We start from the raw sequence: 17,772 nt of genomic DNA on the forward strand, positions 1-17,772 counted from the left end.
AACCCTGTGTTGGGCTCCCTGCTCAGTGGGGAGTCTGCTTCTCCCTCTCCTCTGTCTCTCCCCATGCTCTCTCTCTCCCAAATAAATACAATCTTAAAAAAAAAAAAAAAGAACAATAGAATCTCATAATGGGACACCACCTTAAAGCCCGTTTAAGTCAAATGGCCAGTCTCAAGCTAGAATGCCCACAGACCACAATCCACACCAACAACGGGACATCACTGCCAAGAGCACAGGTCAACATGCTGGAGAGCACAGGGCCGCATCCCCCCAAGGGCTAAATACATACCAAGGCACATAAACCACTTTGCCAGTTTAGGGGATGACTGGTGGTTAAGCTCATGGGTTCAGAATGCTTGGAGTTCGACTCCCCACTTAGTCCTACATGACCTTGGACAACTTATCTGACCTTCCCTGCCTCAATTCCTCATCTGTAAAATAGAGATAAAGATAAAACTTACCTCTTTTGGTCTTTGTGAAATTAAAATGAACTAATATAGGTCAAGTACTTAGATCCTGCTTGCCCACTGAATCAGCCAACAGAGATTCCCTTCATTTAAAAAAATACTTTTTTTAATAAATAATCCTATGTATATACAAAAGCATAAATATCGGGATAATGAGCCCTCATGTATCAAGAAGTATAATGGATGCCTCACTTAGCTTCAACAGTGACCACAGGTAGTCATTCTTGCTCTCTCTACTTGCCACCCACCCCATCTCTCCCCCCAAGTGTCTTGAAAAAATTCTTATTTCATCTTAAATTATTTCGGTACATATCTCTGAAAAGGGGGACTTTCTGAAAAATTAATGAGCATAATGGCATTATCATACTCCCCCCAAAATATAAAAATAAGGCTATAATACCAAACTCAATCTTGGTCTTATCTATGTCTTTCTGTCTCCGTCTCTTTCTTTCTGTTGCAAATGATACGAGAAAAGGTCCACACTTTGCAATTGGTTGATATGTCTCTTAAGTCTCTTTTAATTTATAGGTTCCCCTTCAATTCTTTCTTTCGACCATTTTCCCCTTGTTACTTTTTAGTCTAGAGATTAGACCATTTGCTGTATAATGTTTCTGACAGTTTGGATTTTGCTGATTGCATATCATTTAACATGTTCCTCTGTCCCTCTGTATTTCCTGTAAATTGATAGTTAGATCTGCAGGCTTGATTGATTCAGGTTCAATAATTTGACAAAATTACTTCACAGGCCGTGCTATGTATTTCTATGAGAAGGTTCACAGTGTCTGGCTGGTCCTTTTGTTGTGATGTTAGCAATATCAATGATCATTGTCTACATTTATTTACTCATTGTCAGGTTGCCAAATAAAATACAGGATTTCCAGCTACATTTGAATTTCAGATAAACAACAAACGATTGTTTGGTGTAAGTATATCCCAAATATATATATATATATATATATATACACTAAGCAACTATTTGTTGTTCAAATGAAATTTATATTTAACTGGGAGTCCTGCATGTTCATTCACTAAATCTGGCAACCCTAATTAGGGGCTATAAAATGGTGACATTCTAATTCTGTGTGTCCTTCTTTGTTGGTTGCAATGCTTTTATACAGAGAAACTTCCCCTCGTCTAGTTGATAGACCTGAAATACCGACCATAGATGAGAAACAGGATAAATGCTTGATTTTTTTTCTTTTACTTATCAATGTAAAAATAATGAGATAGTTCCTCCAATGACCGAGAGACATATCATTATGAACTCATAATATGAATGTGGTTGTTGTGAATTTCAACCCTTTGCAATTATTATCCATCCTGGTATGTCTAAGCTATCCCATCTCTGGTTGGTGAGAATCTAATCTAGTAGGATCCTGAGTCCTTCCGACATGGGGACACCAGTGGTGTTTCATACGTAGCTTGTTTTCTGATATGACAAGATTTAGGGGACTCATCTTGTATATTTCCTGCACTGGATCGGCATCAGCCATTTCTCTAAGAAATCTTGTTTCCTTTTAAGAGAAAATGGTATTTAGAAAACATAATCTGGGAACGAGGGCTGTTCCATGCTACTGAATTTGTTCATTTCTTTTAAGTCTCTTCCATACAGAGAGCCACTAAACATGTACTTTTTAAAAGATAATATATACTGGGATGTCATAATAATATTTCCAAGACAGATGCAGAACCACAGGTATTTCCTCTCCTCAACAATTTCACATCAGTATGTCCTTTCTCCCATAATAAAAATCCCTGTTCTCAATAACATTCATATAATTGTTTATATGCCAACACATACACATATAACAACGGTACAGGTTCACAAAACCTACAGCCTCAGAACAACAATAGAACACCACCACCACCAACACAGCTGCAAAAAATAGCTCCAGGTTTTGTTTCATTTTGTAGTTCTTTCTGTACTTAGAGCATGTCCCACTAGGGATATAAAAAATACACCCTTGTTTTAAGTTACTTGAAATACTTTCCTGGTGTGGTTATGCTCCAACTGGATATACATTTAAGTTCTTTTTTTTTTCCCCCTCCTTTCATTTTACTTTCTAAATTTTTTAGGGATTGCTTTTTTTGTATTTTGTTTTAAGATTATGTAAAAATATTTACATAACTCCAAAGACAAATCTATAAAACATGATTTATTCAAAGAATTCTCATGCCTATCCTGGCCTCCTCTATTCCCTCCCTCTTTCTAAAGGTACACATGCTATTTTTATGATCTATCCTTTTTTGGTTTCTCCTTCTGTAATTACTTTAATCTAAATAGATACAAAGATATATCTGTATCCTCTTTTTTCAAGATTCCACCCCAATATCATTCTTCTGAGCCCATACCACCCGGAAATAGAGTACTCATCAAATCAATTACAGCCAGAAATATATCCTGCCTGGCAATATACTGATGTGGTCACACAGATTGTTTACGGCCACCCTCCATCTTGACTGTTCACGTCTCAATTCTAACTGGTTGGTTCCCAAGTTTTACCTAATTACAGTTTGTAGCATTCATGTCTGCCTCTCTCAGTAGCAAAAGTTGCTAGGATTTCCTAGAAAGCCAAGGCCAGACCAGCCCTTATGCGTTTTTCTTTTATATCCCATACAGCCAGAGCCACAATGAAAATCTGTTGAATTGAATGCATAAATCAGTGCTTATTAGCCCTGGATAAGCATCCAAATTACCCATGCCACTTTTTCAGTACACTTTTAAAAGTACAGGTTGCCAAGTTCTATCCGAGACCCACTGAATCAGAAACGCCAAAAGTGATCACCAAGAATGTGGATTAAATAACAAACCATGATTCTGCTTTTAGCCAGCTTGAGAGCCGTCGACCAACGGCCACCGCGTAAATGCCCTGTTGGAGCACATTCAAGGCCCTTGCAGGGGACACTTCTCGGCTGATCCTCCCCTCTGCTGTTGGAGATGTTGCGATTCTGCGTTGGTAAAGCCAAAAGGAAAACTTAGCCAGCCAGGCCATCTACCTTGATGATTTTCTCCAGAGAAAACTTAAAGATGGATGGAGGATGGGTTTGTGCCTCTCAAAGAGAACTGGTTGTATGGAAAGGTTAATTACATTTGAAGGTCTCACAGTTTGTCAACTCCTAGGATGAAACTGACTTTGTGATCTTCGGGCCCAGAGCTCTGTCACTATTAGCAAAACAGCAGCTTCCCTTTACCAATCCTAGGATTACCCGAGGGCAGAGATGACACAGGGCTTCTCATCCCTTCCGGGGAGCAGCCGTCCCCAGGCAGGACTTGAGAGCCAGACGGGATCTTAGGGATCAAGTCCAATCCCTAAGGTGAGACGACTGTGGCCTGCATCAGAAGGGCAGTTAAAGGCAGCGCTAGGATTAAGGATCCAAATTCCCTGCCTTCCAGGCTTTTGCCATCAGGCTTTTTCCCTCCCTGGCTGTCTGTACACCCCCACCCATTCTTGGCTCATTCCCACTAACAGTCCAAGCTCAGAGGACGTCTTCTGGTATGAACAGAGCTGCGTAGAGTCTCGGACATCTAGTACAGCCACGCGGGTTAATATAATGTGTCTGCGACTATGGAGAAGGCAGGAATCAGACCCTATACCACTTCTCTGGGCTTCAGGGACAAAAGCCATGGCCAGGCGGGTGTCTAGCGAGTGACAATCAGCATCAGCTGAGAGGAAGGGGCCAGTGGGCTGAGAAAATCCCCTCCTCCTACAATAAGTTTAAATGAGCTCTCCCGTTTGATTTTTCTTGCTCATCCTAGCAGTGAAGAGAGGCCGTGGGTGGGTGGGTTGGCCAGGGGCAGGGGGCCTCCCAGAAGCAACAGCACACTTGTTTCCTCCACATCTGCCTTTTCACTTTTATCCAGGGCTCTCCAGGCCAGAGATAGTCTAATTGGTGTCCTGGTGGAAGGAGATGGTGGCTGAGCCTTACAGAAACAAGGCTTAGGGATTTCTTCCATTGTGCCCGTCTCCATAATCCTCACCATTCCCCGTCCCCAGCTCGCAGTCTGAACCAAAGGCAAAAACTGGAGGGGGTCCACTTGGTACATCTGGCTATTTTGGAAAGCTCCAGGGAGGGAGTCATCATGGTAATCGAATGCATCAATTAAACCCAACAGATTCTTTTCAATCACGGAGTGCATGCACACACCAACACACACACACACACACACACACACACGCACACACTCTCACGCACACACACACAGACGCAATCGCCTGTCTCAATGTACATCCAGGGCTCACTCTGGCCTCTCTGGCTTCTACAGTGTGAGGCAAGGCAACAAATGTATTCAGTCCACAAGAATGAGGTTATGGGGGATGAAGGAAACCAGAGGGGGTGGACAAGCATGCTGGTGAACTTGAACGTATGCCAGAGAAGGGGGCAGAAGGGCTTTGAAGGCAAGAGTCCTATAGGGATGCTAATCATGAGTATTTTATTGTGATTATTCTGGGTCTCTTTCTCTCACTGGGGATGCACACAAAACTGTGAGGTGGGATAGGATCCTCCCGGCAGCTCGCCTATTGCCTTTGGAAAAGAGGTCAGTCAGTGGTAGAGAAAAGCTTTCTGCCCAAGGCTTTTGGAGAAATCATTCCTTGCACTGGATTAAGGTTCAAAAGGAAAATTTAGTCTAGAATTTAAGAATCTTTCAGGCTAAAAGTACTGTAAAACTGTAACAGGTGCCAAGAGTATTAGTAATATATTCTAGGCCTCTCAAAATTTATAAGATGGTAAATGCCTTATCACTAGATGCACTCAAAGAATGACCACCTACTTGGTCAAGACTTTGTTTGGAAGTAAGTTCTTTGCAGATGAAATCAAGTTAAAACAAGGTCATCCTGGACGAGGGTGGGCACAAATCCAAAGAGGGGCGTCCTTCTAAGATGTCACTGTGCACATACATGTGCACACTTGTACGCATGCCCGTGGGTGGAGAGAAGATGGCTATGTGAACACAGAAGCAGACATTGGCATGATACGGCTACATACTAAGGACTTCCAAGGACATCAGCCAGAACCTGGACAAAGCTAAGACTTCTTCCCTAGAGCATTCCAAAGGAGCAAGGCCCGGCTGACTCCTGGACTTCCCACTTGGAGCTCCAACACCGGGAGAGAAGAAATAGTTCTAAGTCACTCAGCTCATGGTCCCTGGTTCTGACAACTTTAGGAAACTCACAGAGGGTCAGACTGAATCGCCTGGAGGGTCTCTTTCCACTGCAACAGCTATAGTCTTAACTTTGTGGGGGTGTCTTTGTTGGGAGTTAATACGGCAACATCTTTCTGGACTGATTTCCAAATGGTCCTATCATAAGAGGGAAGGAAGCATGGCTGCAAATGAGGAGGGAACTGTGAGAGCCATGGGTCCCTGTAGAGAGAGCGCCAACTGGACTCTCCTTCCCTCTGGGAAGGGACCGATTTTGTCACACGATGAAGTTCTCCTGCACAACCACTCCCTTCCTCCTCCTCCTCCATGAAAGTGAAAACAACTGCATACTTGGTGATGGCTCTGGGGGGACAGGAACCAGACCCCAATGCCCAGGAGTGTCCAGTGGGATTCCTGACTCAGGAGCGCCATTCCTTCCCAAATAATTAAGATAATCCAATCAATGCCGCCCACAGCACACACTAATGCCATTAGAAGCAAAATCTCCCAGGGCAGTGGAGGGAGGGGGAGAAGGAGCCATAAAGCAGGGTGGGCTCAGTCTCAAGGTCAGTGTGGTCTTGACTGAGTTACCTGAGCCGGATGGCTCTGAGGCAACGTCAATGCCTTTCTCCAGGGAACCCATGGCCAAAAGTAAAGATGGCATATGCTAAAAGGAAATAGAATCATCCAAAGACTTGAAGGACAGCCCCTGCATCTCCCTGAGCAATGCAGGGGGGCGAGACTCAGGAGACCTTGTTTTGATCCTGGCTTCTCCATTTATCAGCCGCATCCCCTTGGGCAAAGCACTTAATCTCCTAAACCTCAGTGTTCCCTTGGAAAACAGGGATGGTTTTACCCAAGTTCCTGACTTTCTTTGCAAGACCAAAGAGCATCAGGACGGACACAATGCTTCTTGCTTTGCAGAGGAGGAAAATGAGGCTAGTCCCTCTGACCCTCCCCCCACCCCGAAGGCCACCACCAGTGAATGACAGACAGGCGCGGCACAGAGCAAGGCCCTTGTAAATAACACGTTTTCTTCCACCAGACCCTGCAGTTTACACGACTGTCTGTTGACTCTCATCACAACACTTTGATGTCCAACTTCTTTTCCTGTTTTATGGCCGGGGGAGACAGAAGTTAGCAAGAAGTTGAGTCATTCTGCTGAGACCAAGAGGCATCGGTATGGGAGCCAGGAATCAAACCCACTCTAAAATCTCTGCTCTTAGCAACGACAACTGAGCTTGCCAATCTTTTTAGGTTACAGCTACCTGCTTCTCGTGTACATGAAAACTTGCTATATTATATTATTACATTAATTCTTATTTATGTAATATTGTTTGTTTTATGTATTATTTATTATGTATTATGTATTATTATTATGTATTATGTATTATTATTAATTCTGTAATATTATTACATTAATGTTAACTGTTAAATGTTACCACAGTAAGGGAAGTGGGCGTTAGTTTGAGTCTGAAACTCATCCAAAGCACAGAGGTGATTCTCAGGTCCTGGGATGAGGTGAATATAAAAGTTGCAAAACAGTTTGGCATATTCTTCCGTTGAGGATCTTTTCTGAGCTCATCAGTCAAGGGGGGAGAAAGGATGGTACTGTGTTTAAACAGGGCTCTTGAGGTGTTGATGGCTGTCCTCACTGGTATAACAGGGAAACCCAAGGCATCTCTAGTGCCTCAAAGGAGGAGACCTTTGACCTCCTGACATTTCCTGTGCCATCTCGCTCCGTGTATGGAAGACACCCAGGTCCGTGGAGCAGAACTGGACAGCGCCTGCGGTCAGCCTTGGTGAGGAACATGGATCATGGGTGTTCGTCAGTGTGGGTCCACAGGAAATCCCAGCATCAGAACCAAGACCTTCCATTGGCTCTGGCAGACTGAAGACAAGTTGGAGGGAAGTGGTTAACAGATGATAAAGAACTTTCACTTCCAGTGGAAGATACAAGAGAAATGTAAGGTATGGTCCTTGCCCATAAACAATTTGCAATCTGATGAGAGGAGACAAGTGCTGAAGTGAAACGTACGGATTGGTAACAGAAGAGGTCGGAGTGGATTGTAGCACGAACACAGCACAGCAGAGCAGAGGGGACCCAGGACTTGGAATTAGAACATCTGAGTTCTACTACCTTCTCTGCCACTTCCCGGACATGTGATCTACATACTACTTAACTTCTCTAAGAGAAGGTGATCTCTAACATCTCTGAAGTGGGTTAAAAAAAAAAAAGGCAGATACCATGAGGGCAGGAACTCAGCAAGCATTTGTTAAGTGGCCTTTCTCTACCAAGCTTGCAGTGGGTAGGAACAATTACAGACTCTTATACACTGAGCATAAAGTGCCCTTGGCCAAGATAGCAGAAAAGAGATGGGCCTGGAGAAGATCCTGGAAATTGCTGAGCCATTGGATGGCTGGCGGATGGACGTGAAGGGGGATGATGACACATTCCAGAAGGCAGGAATCCCATGGACAGAAGTTCAGGGAATAAAATGAGCTTAGCGATTTCAAGGGACTGATGGAGAGCCAGTATGCCTGGGGCGGGTGGGTAGGGGTTGTTAGAAATAGACTGTGCACAAAGGGTAGGGCAGGATTCTGAAAAACCTTGAAAGATGGCCTCTAAATCCTCTGATATGATAGTTATGGGTGTTATTTTTATTGAAGGGAAGAAAAAAGAAAAGAAATGCACGCTGCTCACCCAAACATCAGGACATTCTGTTCCTCTGTGATTGTGCTTCGTGAAAATGCTCTCCAGCAAAAAAGAAAAAGAATGATTAAGGGAAAAATATAACTAGAGCCACATTCATTTCAACTCCACTGAAAGCACAGCAGGAGGAAGCCGCTGTGTTTGCCAAACTCCAGAAAGAGACACAATTGATGGGGGGCGGGGAGGGAGAGGGAGGAGCAAGCAGGAGATGGGAGATGAGGGGGGCACTGCTGTTTTATTCTCCCAAGAAGATGTTGTAAATAATGGCAAGGTATGGTGCACGAAAGGGGAAATTACTATGACAGGGCCCTTTTAGGGAGGAAAATGGAACTAAATACACGTTCTGTTATTCCTGATCTTTCATTCAACCCCCCCCCCATTTACATGGGGCCTCCCTAGAGCTGATGTTTCCCCTTTGCTGTCACAAGTAGTCATTGACTGGAGCCCATCATTTCAAAATAATGGCCTGCAATTCTTCCATTGTCGTGATTAATACAGGCTAACAATTATTAGCCACACTGAAAACTGCATAGGAAAGAGGTGCGGCTGCCAGGCTGCCCAGCTCTATGGAAGCCAGGAAAGTTCCCCGTTGTTCCACCAGGGGGGGTGATGTCCCTGAGAGACCAAGGAAGGCTTTCTACTCTCACCTTCTCCAGGAGGCCAGGACCTGTGGCTCCCTCACCCAGGGGGGCAGTAGCCTGGGCTGGGATTCACCCTACAGCTGTCAGGGACCTTGCAGAACCACGCAAAATGGGAATTCCACGAGAAAAACAAGAGGCTGGGGCTCCAGGCCAGTGGGGGAAGGAGAGAGAAGGTGAATGAATATACAATACCCAACCATCCCACGCTCTCAAGCCTTTGAAACATCAGGAAATATCCTCGGTTGAATGGATCGAAGGGGCTGGAGTCACCCGTGACTCAGAAAGATTCATAACACCAGAGCCCTGAACAGAAGAGTTTATCAAAGAAAGGCAGAGAGAGTAATCATCCCACTCGAGACAACTCAAAGGCAAAACCCTATTTCTCAGCTCTGTCCCTATATTGCACTCTCGCTGACTTTTTAGGCACTGGGATGTCTTCGCCACTACAAGGAGGCTTTCCTGTATCCTCTGCCCTTCCTTCATCCTTCGGGAACAGAGGTGGAGTGACTGTAGTGAGGCAGGGCTAGGAGAGGAGAGCATGGAGCCTCATTCTTGCTTCTTACAGATGGGGGGACCGGGACCAATGAGGGACGGTACTCGTGCAAGGCCAGGGAAGAGCAGAAGCAGGCTCAGAACCCAGATCTCATAACTCCCAAGAGAGTGGGCCCCACTCTCTGCTTTTTGGTGCAAATCACAGTCTTTTCATTCACACTGTGATTCTGAATAAACAGAAGCCATTCCAGAGAACAAAAACAAGCAAAACCGGTGCTCTGACCCCAGAGGGGAAAAGGAGGAAAGTCAGAAGAGAAAGATGGATGCAGAGAACGGTTCTTGTCCTCTCCTTCCCGCGTCATACTCTACCTGGGACATCCGGCAAAAGACTATTTCACAAACTGACACTGAAGGAAAAGCGTGGATCTTTCCTTCTAGGAATTCAAAACTTAGAAGACAGAAAGCAAGGCTAAAGAGTTTTATTCTGGTGCCTATTAACTGTTTCGTGATGTCGGTGATAATGCAGTGTCTCCTGCTGGCCAAGGGCTCATGCCATGTCTGGATTATTTCTTTTCAGTTCCCACACTGCTCCAAATTTACAGCATGGAAGCAGGCACTGGGGTCTGCACCTGGATGGCTGGGTATTTGATTTACTTAAGCAATGTGTTTCTTTGTTTTTGCATGGGGCAATGGACTTGACCCTCTGCCAGACCTGGGTGAGGTCCCACCTACACCCACTCCTGCAGGGCCCTGGACCAGCCCCCACAGGTCTGGCTTGAGGCCTTCCAAACTGCCCTCAGCGGCTGCTCCCCTCTACCTTTTGGCAAACCAGAGACAGGACCCTGGGGCTGGGTCTAGCTTTTCAACCAGACCCTCCTCGTCCTTCCCACCACATACCAGCTCCAGTCCCTGGGAGGGCCTGGGCTCTGTGTTAGGTACTCCACCTGTCAGTCAGGAAAGAGAAGTCGAAGGCTGGGGGCAGACAGAGGGAGAGTGTAATTTTCTGTCCCAGAAGAGCTTGCAGTTCGAGGCAAGAAGAAATTCTTCTGCTATCGTTCTTGTCTTTCTTTCTCCCCTAATTAGGAGGATATGTAAGTTCAATTCTGTTGGGGTTTGTAGAGCACAAATGCAATCAAGGCAAAGGCAGACACCAATGTTTTGCTCACCCTGCTCCCTGTGGGTTCCCACAAAGACGGACTGGCGGGCTCTCTGGAAGGAGTGGGGGTCACACGCATTGCACCCAATTATCCCATGATTTTGAGAGGCGGGCATGGCCACCTATGTGGCGGTGGTCCAGGGCAGAGGCGACAGGAGCTAGTAGAGAGGTGCCTGTGCTGGCAACTTCTTTCCTCCAGGCCAGCTCTCATTGTTAAACACACGCCCTGCAAAATGGGGAAGAATTGAGCTCATTAGTATGATTGTTTATAATAATCACGATAACAACTACAACATGCTCTCCTTTGTAAGAGAAGATGACACTCATGACCGTAAGTAGGGCTGAAGCTTTTCCTGACTCAGGATGAACCTGCAGGAGCCCTGCCCCACTCCGTTGCATGGGCTCCCGGGGGGCAGTGGGGAGCTAAGAGGGATGAAACCCAGTACCTCCCATTTCCTGGCATCTAGAGTACGGATTCCCACGGTCTCATCACTTTTGCCTCCTCAGAAGACAAGACTGGAGAAAATGGATGTTAGATCAACCTTGGTTCCATTTCTGACCACATCACGTGCTACCTGGGTGGCCTTAGGACCAATGACTTGACTCTCTGGCCATCAGTTTCTGTATCTGTAAAATGGGGTGATGGTACTCACCCGCAAGCTGAGATTGGCGAGGATTATGTATCATACAGGTCATCTGCTTGCCACTGTGGCTGAGATGGGGTCATTCTCTGTGGATAATTTTAAGAAACTGAAGGTATCATTTTGCCTCAAGAAAGAAACCTGGACAAAATGATCGCTTCCTATTGGTTCTGAAAGTTTCTGATCCCAAAGGAAGGAACGGTGAACCTCCATCCAGTCTTACCCCCACGGCCCTGGGTGTGCCCGCCATCAGACGGAATCCTCACAAAGCCTGGAAACCCAGTTCCAGCTGAAGCTTGGAGAGCAAGTGTCCCCCGAATCAACCTGGGCCATCGGAGCCAGGGAGCTCAATGTGGGGCTTCCTGACGAGTGAGGGCTACTGAGCGGGGAAGGACCTCGAAAGTACATCTTCATGATATACCTCAGGCGGGGAGGGTCCATGCCATTCTCAGTCCTAGACAATTAAGGGAGGGTTCACTGAGGCGCCTTGGACACTCTGCCTGCCTGGCAGGTGTGGGAGGACGTGGGCTGCCTGCTCCAATGTGCATGTGCTTTATGATTCCATAGGAGAAGGTCAGAGGCAGGATCTCTCTTGCTCTGTAGCACTTTCCAGTGGAGGCATGGTAGGGAAAGAGACCCAGAGTAACAGAGAGACAACACAGCCACCTCATAAGCAGAAGTGTATTTCCTTCTCTTTCTGTAAGATTTATTTATTTATTTGAGAATGAGAGAGCACAAGCGGGGGCAGGGGGAGAGTGAGAATCCCAAGCCGACTCCACACTGAGCACACAACCTGACACGGGGCTCGATCTCACAACCCTGAGATCATAACCTGAGCCAACACCAGGAGCCGGGTGCTTAACTGACTGAGCCACCCAGGCGCCCCAATAAGCAGGAGGATATTTCTAAGCCCAGCTACTTTCCCTGGAAAACTGAACAAGAGAATGAACTGTAGTTAACCGCAGCGGAGAAGTAAGTTTGGCTCTGGAAGGAGCTTCTAGATTTTAAGGCAACCTCCCCATATGCTTGCATAATTCTCTCCGAGTCACAGCCAGTATCTTATTTGATTCTTGTGAAGCAGAATATGCAAGGCAAGGGATATCATTTCCACTTCAGAGATGGGGAAACTGAGTCCCAGAGCAGCTTAGCCTGAGATTACAGGACCAAATAAATAATGCCTCTTTTTTTTCTGGAATCTCTTATTAAAAAAATAAGGAAGGAGGGCCCTTTCACAGACTCACAATGTAGGCACAGAGCAGCAGCCAAAATCACAAGCAGAGAACTTCACGCAGCCCTCACCTTCCACACCCGCAGCCCAGCAGTCCAGACTCCCGGCCTGACCCCTTACTTTGCACATTCGGATTCCTGTGGATAGTTCCAAGGCATTGTTCAGGTAGGTTTAGGCTGCAGTTGGTTGGGCCTCACAGAGAGTAATGTCCTCCCAGAGGCGCATACTAGATGGATGGGGGAGGGGAGGGGGCTTCAGGAAAGAGGGCAAGGTATACGGGAACTAAGCTCCGCTTGTGGGAGGTTTAGCGAGAAAGGAGTGAAATCCTGCCTTGTTTGATTTGGAGCCTTAACAGGCTCGCTGCTGTTTAAAGTACACAGGAAAGCAGGATTTGTGAAGGGATGAGAGGGGATGCAAGAGAGGGGTGACATCTTTATGAATGGTCCTGAGAATCCCGGAGCAGGGGTCCCCTGGCTGTGTCCTGGGCGCGTGTCCCCACGGCCTGGCATGAGGTTCACCAGTCTGGCATCCCAGCAGCCTCTCCTCCATGCATGGGACTTGGCCCACGTACTCCTGTTTGGCCCGTCAGACCCATCCCTCTGTTCCTAACAATGCGGGGTTAGAGGAGCCTGTGACCAGGGTCCACTGGGTGAAGGTGAAGTACGGCATGGGAGACAGAGGGGCCCACCCACGAGGGGAACGTGTCCCTGCCTTGAAGGCTCAGGGTGAGGGCGACTGGAAGATGACACGCATTTGGAGTAGAGACTGCTCGAGTTGACGGCAGCTTTGGGAGCTAAATGCAAGCCTGGTTATAGGCCATGCACTCCCCCAAAGGTCCCCTGTTGACACTGGCAAGCAGGAGGCCCTGACCTCTGTCCCCAGCAGTCAGGTCATGCTGCCTCCCAGGCCCAGCCCCCATCCCACTCCAGGCACCTTAAATATATGCACACACACACTCACAGGCAGCGTTCCCATGCAAAATGCGGATGGCTTGCCACGTACCCCCCACCCCCAACCCCCTCTGAAAGGCAGCAGACTTAATGCTGAAAGCCTGCCAAAGTATGGCCGGCTTCCAGCACCAAAAATACCTCCCGGGATCCGAGGGGCTACTGCGCTGGCGTCTATTTGCGGGGTTGGAGCTGCTGCAGTGGCAGAGAAAGGACTCCCTCTGGGGATCAGCTGGTTGCCCTTTTGGGCCTCATCTCCCCAAAGTCTGAGGCTTGCTTTCTCGAGCCTGAGAAGCCCTGCTCAACCACACTTGCTCTCTGCAGGAGAAATACTTACTCATTTCTCCCAGAAAAACCCCAGCCCCGTTTCTAGAATGCTATTGCCTCATCCTCTTCAACCTGTCTGATCTTTTTCCCCAAGTCACCCGTCCGATGACGAGCAAAGAACAGGCAGTGGCGGGCAGGGGGTGGGGAAAACAGGGTGCAGGAGCCACAGATGACTTTGCAGGGGTGAGGCTTCAGGAGCACCGCCACTGGCCAAGGTAGGCAGGTTGAGGTGAAGGAGAACCCTGCTGAACTTATTAGGATTTTCCAAAGATGGGAATTTGGCATAAGACAAAGAGATGCCCGTCCATCCAGCCATCCAGTCATCCACCCATCTATTCATTCATTTGATAAGTATTTATTAAATATCAATTACTTGCTCAGAACTGTGCTGGGCTGGGACCGTCTGTCCTTGTGGAAATGAGGATGAATTTCAAGGCATTGGCAGAGTCTCCGTGAGTCCCCAGGGGTGATGGGTTTGACACCAGCTGGACGGGATGAGGAAGAAGACATCAAAGGCCAGAGAGACACCAGGAAACTTGAGTTCCACAAAGACAGGTCCAAGGGTATGGAGCCTATTAACACAATTATTGGCATGATTTCTTTAAAAAGTAGGTGAAGAGATAATGAGGTATACAATTCCATTAAAAAAGAAATTTCACAAACTTATTGTCAATAAACAATATTTGTGGAATGAATGAATGAATGAATGAATACCCAGTGATCGAAGGGAAGCACTTAGCAGAGCACCTCGAAAGACCCAAAGCTTGTGTATATTGTCATTATTTCACAGGATGTTACATTTAAATACAAACCATGAACTTGAGTTGTTCTTTTTTTATTCCCAAGATATATCGTTATAATTATGTACTTAACTAATAAGATCCATATTTATTCTAGCCTATTGGGACTAAAAATATGAACAAATCTTTCCATGTTAATGATGCTATTAATTCTTCCAATGGTTTTACATAGATCTATTTTAACTCCATCAACTATGTGAAGATTGGAGATAGAAATTCCCATCTCATAGATGGACATACTGAGGTCCAGAAATGTTAAGCGTGCTTCAGCCAGGGTATGGCTCAGTGGACTGAATTAGTGTTCCCCGGTGGTTATGCTGACGCCCAAAACCTCACAGGACTCAGATCTTAGACCGTGTTCAGTGACAATGTGGAAACTTGGTGATATTGTGTTATGCTGCCTACAATGTGTTCTTCCACGTGTCTTCTCTCTCTCTTGCTCTCTCTTTCCCTACTTTCATTTGGAAAGCATGAGGAGGCTACGGATGATGGATGGGATGGGTGGAGGAGTCTGTTTCATTGTATCCTGTCTTGCTCCTCATTCTAGGATTTATTTCTGGACCACAGGTGGGGGAGGTGTTATGAGACAATTATTTAAATTGTATTATAATCTTCCCAAGATGTGATTAAATTGAGGCATGGGGAAGAGATGTGACCCCCTTCCAGGGTCCCACAGAATTTGATGTAGAACCAGAAAGTCCTAATATTCAGCCTCAAGCTTTATCAGTTGAATATTTTCAACCCTAGCACTGGCTGTCTTGGGTGTAGTTGGCCAGACTGATGTTCCATGTATCGACCAAACGGGAGAAATGTTGTTCTAAAATATTCTAGCATCTTCTTCAAATCATATTCTTTAATAAATTGTGGTTTATATGCAGGCTACTCAGATAAGAGGGTAGACAAGACTGTCTGGATGGGGAGACAAGACCTACTTATAAAGAGAAATAAATAATAATATGGGGTAACTTATGATAATTGCCTGGAGGGGTGCCAACAATAAATGCTAAAGTAGTTCAAAAGAAAAAGCAGGTATGGATCAGGGAAAACAGCTTAGATAGATTCTATGTGGCTCCACAGGACACCACCAGGAATAACCAGTGAAAGTCACAGGGAGACAAATTTCAGCTAATTACAATGATGAAAGAACTTCTGAAGAATTAGTTCATTTCTGTAGATGAAGGAAAGCCTAGATTTTCCTACACACATATTGTACACTGTGTTGAATGGACTATTGTAGAAGACCACCGGTGAGTCTAAATTTCCAACTACCACAACCCCTTTTCTTAAGCTCCTGCTCAGAGAATTTCATGGACTCCCTCCAGGGCTCCCCGGAGTGATTTTTTAATTTTTTTTATTTTTTCCTGTTTATACCACTGAGGACCGTGGCCACCAGAGGGCAGTAGATGGAGCTTATCCGAATACTTGAACACGTTGAGTAAACTCGCCTGTGCTTTAATCTGGAGCAGCGACTACGCAGATCCTGCGAACTCACTGGGGTCTAGCTTGCAGGCCTCTTTCGGAAAGCCGCGTCCAGGCACTGCGGACATGCTGAGACTCTACGGCACGGAATCAATGGTCGTAAAAGCAACCGAGGCATTGCCATCCGGAATCCAGAAACCTCTCACCTTAGGTTATTAAAATAAGTTATTTTGCCTCCACCTCTGATTGCCCTGCCAGGCCAGATCCCTGGGCCTGAATATGGAAAGCGCCCCTCGGGTCCCCCCACGCTTGGCAGGTGCCCAGGATCCCTAATAGAGCTGGAAGCTTGAGCTTCAGAACAAAGCTCACCTTTGCATTAGACAAATAATAATAACAACTTCAAACCTCATTTGACAGCTTGTTGGCTTTTTGAAATTCACGAGCAGAGGAAATTTGCTCCCACCGATTCTGAGGCCCCGTTCTCGACCGCATCTGCCAAAGTCCGTTCCTCCCCACTCACCCCTCACTCAAATTAAAGATGAAGATGGAGGTGTGCAGGATGGGCGCGGTGACAGGTGATGCTAAGGCAGGGGTGGGGGAGGTGGGGGGAGCACATCCCCACTGCCCTTACCCACTCTGCGGGCGTCCTGAGCTCTACGCACAGGGGGCTACGCCAGCTGAGCTCACAAGGCCTCCACCCGAATCCCCAGGCCCTGGCAGATTGTCGTTGCCCCCTCGGCCACTTAAGGTGGCCGGTGGGTCCGGGCTAGCTGGGCTCAGAGAGGGCAGCCCAGAGGCCTCCCGATGCCAAACCTGATTCTCCTTTCTTGACCGCTCGCGGAGGAGGCAGTCCGGACGGGCGGGGGCGGGGGCAGGGGGCTAGTGCGCGCGGCGGTGCCAGCGGCGGGCGCGGCCCCGGCCGGGCGGCTGCGGCCGGCAGGGAGGGGGTTAACGCGCGCGGCCTCTATGATAATGAGCTGCATGGTAATATAGGGAGGCCGGCGCTGAGGACTCAGCCGCCGCCGCCGCCGCCGCCGCCACCGCGGGAGCCGGAGCTGCCGGGCGCAGCGGCGTCCGCGCCAGACTGGAGCGGGAGGGTGGCCGAGCGCAGTTGCTGGGAATTTGTCAGCCCGGAGGGCGAGCGATCGGGAGACAGACCCCGCGAGCTGGGGAGCGGTGGGGAGCGCGGGCGCAGGAGCGAGCCGAGCCAGCCCCGAAATAGATCTAGAAAGCCAGGTTCCCGGAGGAAATGGGACTGTGACCGAACCGGGGAGCTAGAAGGGAAGGAAGCGCCGGGCTTGCTGATGTCAGAGGAGCCCGGAAAGTCGCGCTGGAAAAATCCTAAGACAGCCGAGGCTCTGCTGCTTCCCCAGGAGAGACACCGCCAGCCACCCCCACACGCCCCCTCGGCGCCTCCGGGTTCCCCCCGCGAGCCGGCGACAGCGCGCGGCGGGGCTGCTGCGGGGCGACGGGGGACTGAGGGGCGCGCGGACCGGAGACCGAAGGGCCACTTCAGGAATACAGATAAGTGGCTGGCGGCTGGACGTGGATTTTAATGAATTTGGACTCCATGTGGATTTGGTCGTCCCCGTGATTGCGAGCTGCGGGCAGCGAGAGGGGCAGCGCGCCGCCCTCGGCAGCCGGCGGCCGAGGCGGACCATCCGGGAGCGGAAAGACAGACCGACGTCGCCGAGCTGGGTAAGCTGCGCCTGGGCCCGGGCGCTCCGAGTAGCCCGCGCCCTCCGCCCTGTCCCCGAGCGCGCGCCCCTGCCGCGGCCGTTGCTACAGCGCCCGCCTGGTT

At 47.9% G+C, this 17,772-nt stretch overlaps 1 protein-coding gene across 1 annotated transcript in view; it reads left to right on the plus strand.

Annotated features, from left to right (window-relative positions):
• Positions 1-17,021: 17,021 nt before the first annotated feature.
• Positions 17,022-17,772, plus strand: part of PLXNA2 (plexin A2) — a 212,267-nt gene continuing 211,516 nt past the window's right edge. Inside the window, exon 1 of the mRNA XM_032878124.1 lies at positions 17,022-17,669. The gene's annotated coding sequence lies outside the window, so the exon portion shown is untranslated. The remainder of the gene's footprint in view (positions 17,670-17,772) is intronic.

This window comes from Lontra canadensis, unplaced genomic scaffold, assembly GCF_010015895.1.
Source record: "Lontra canadensis isolate GAN:19392208 unplaced genomic scaffold, GSC_riverotter_1.0 scaffold63, whole genome shotgun sequence".
NCBI lineage: Eukaryota > Metazoa > Chordata > Mammalia > Carnivora > Mustelidae > Lontra > Lontra canadensis.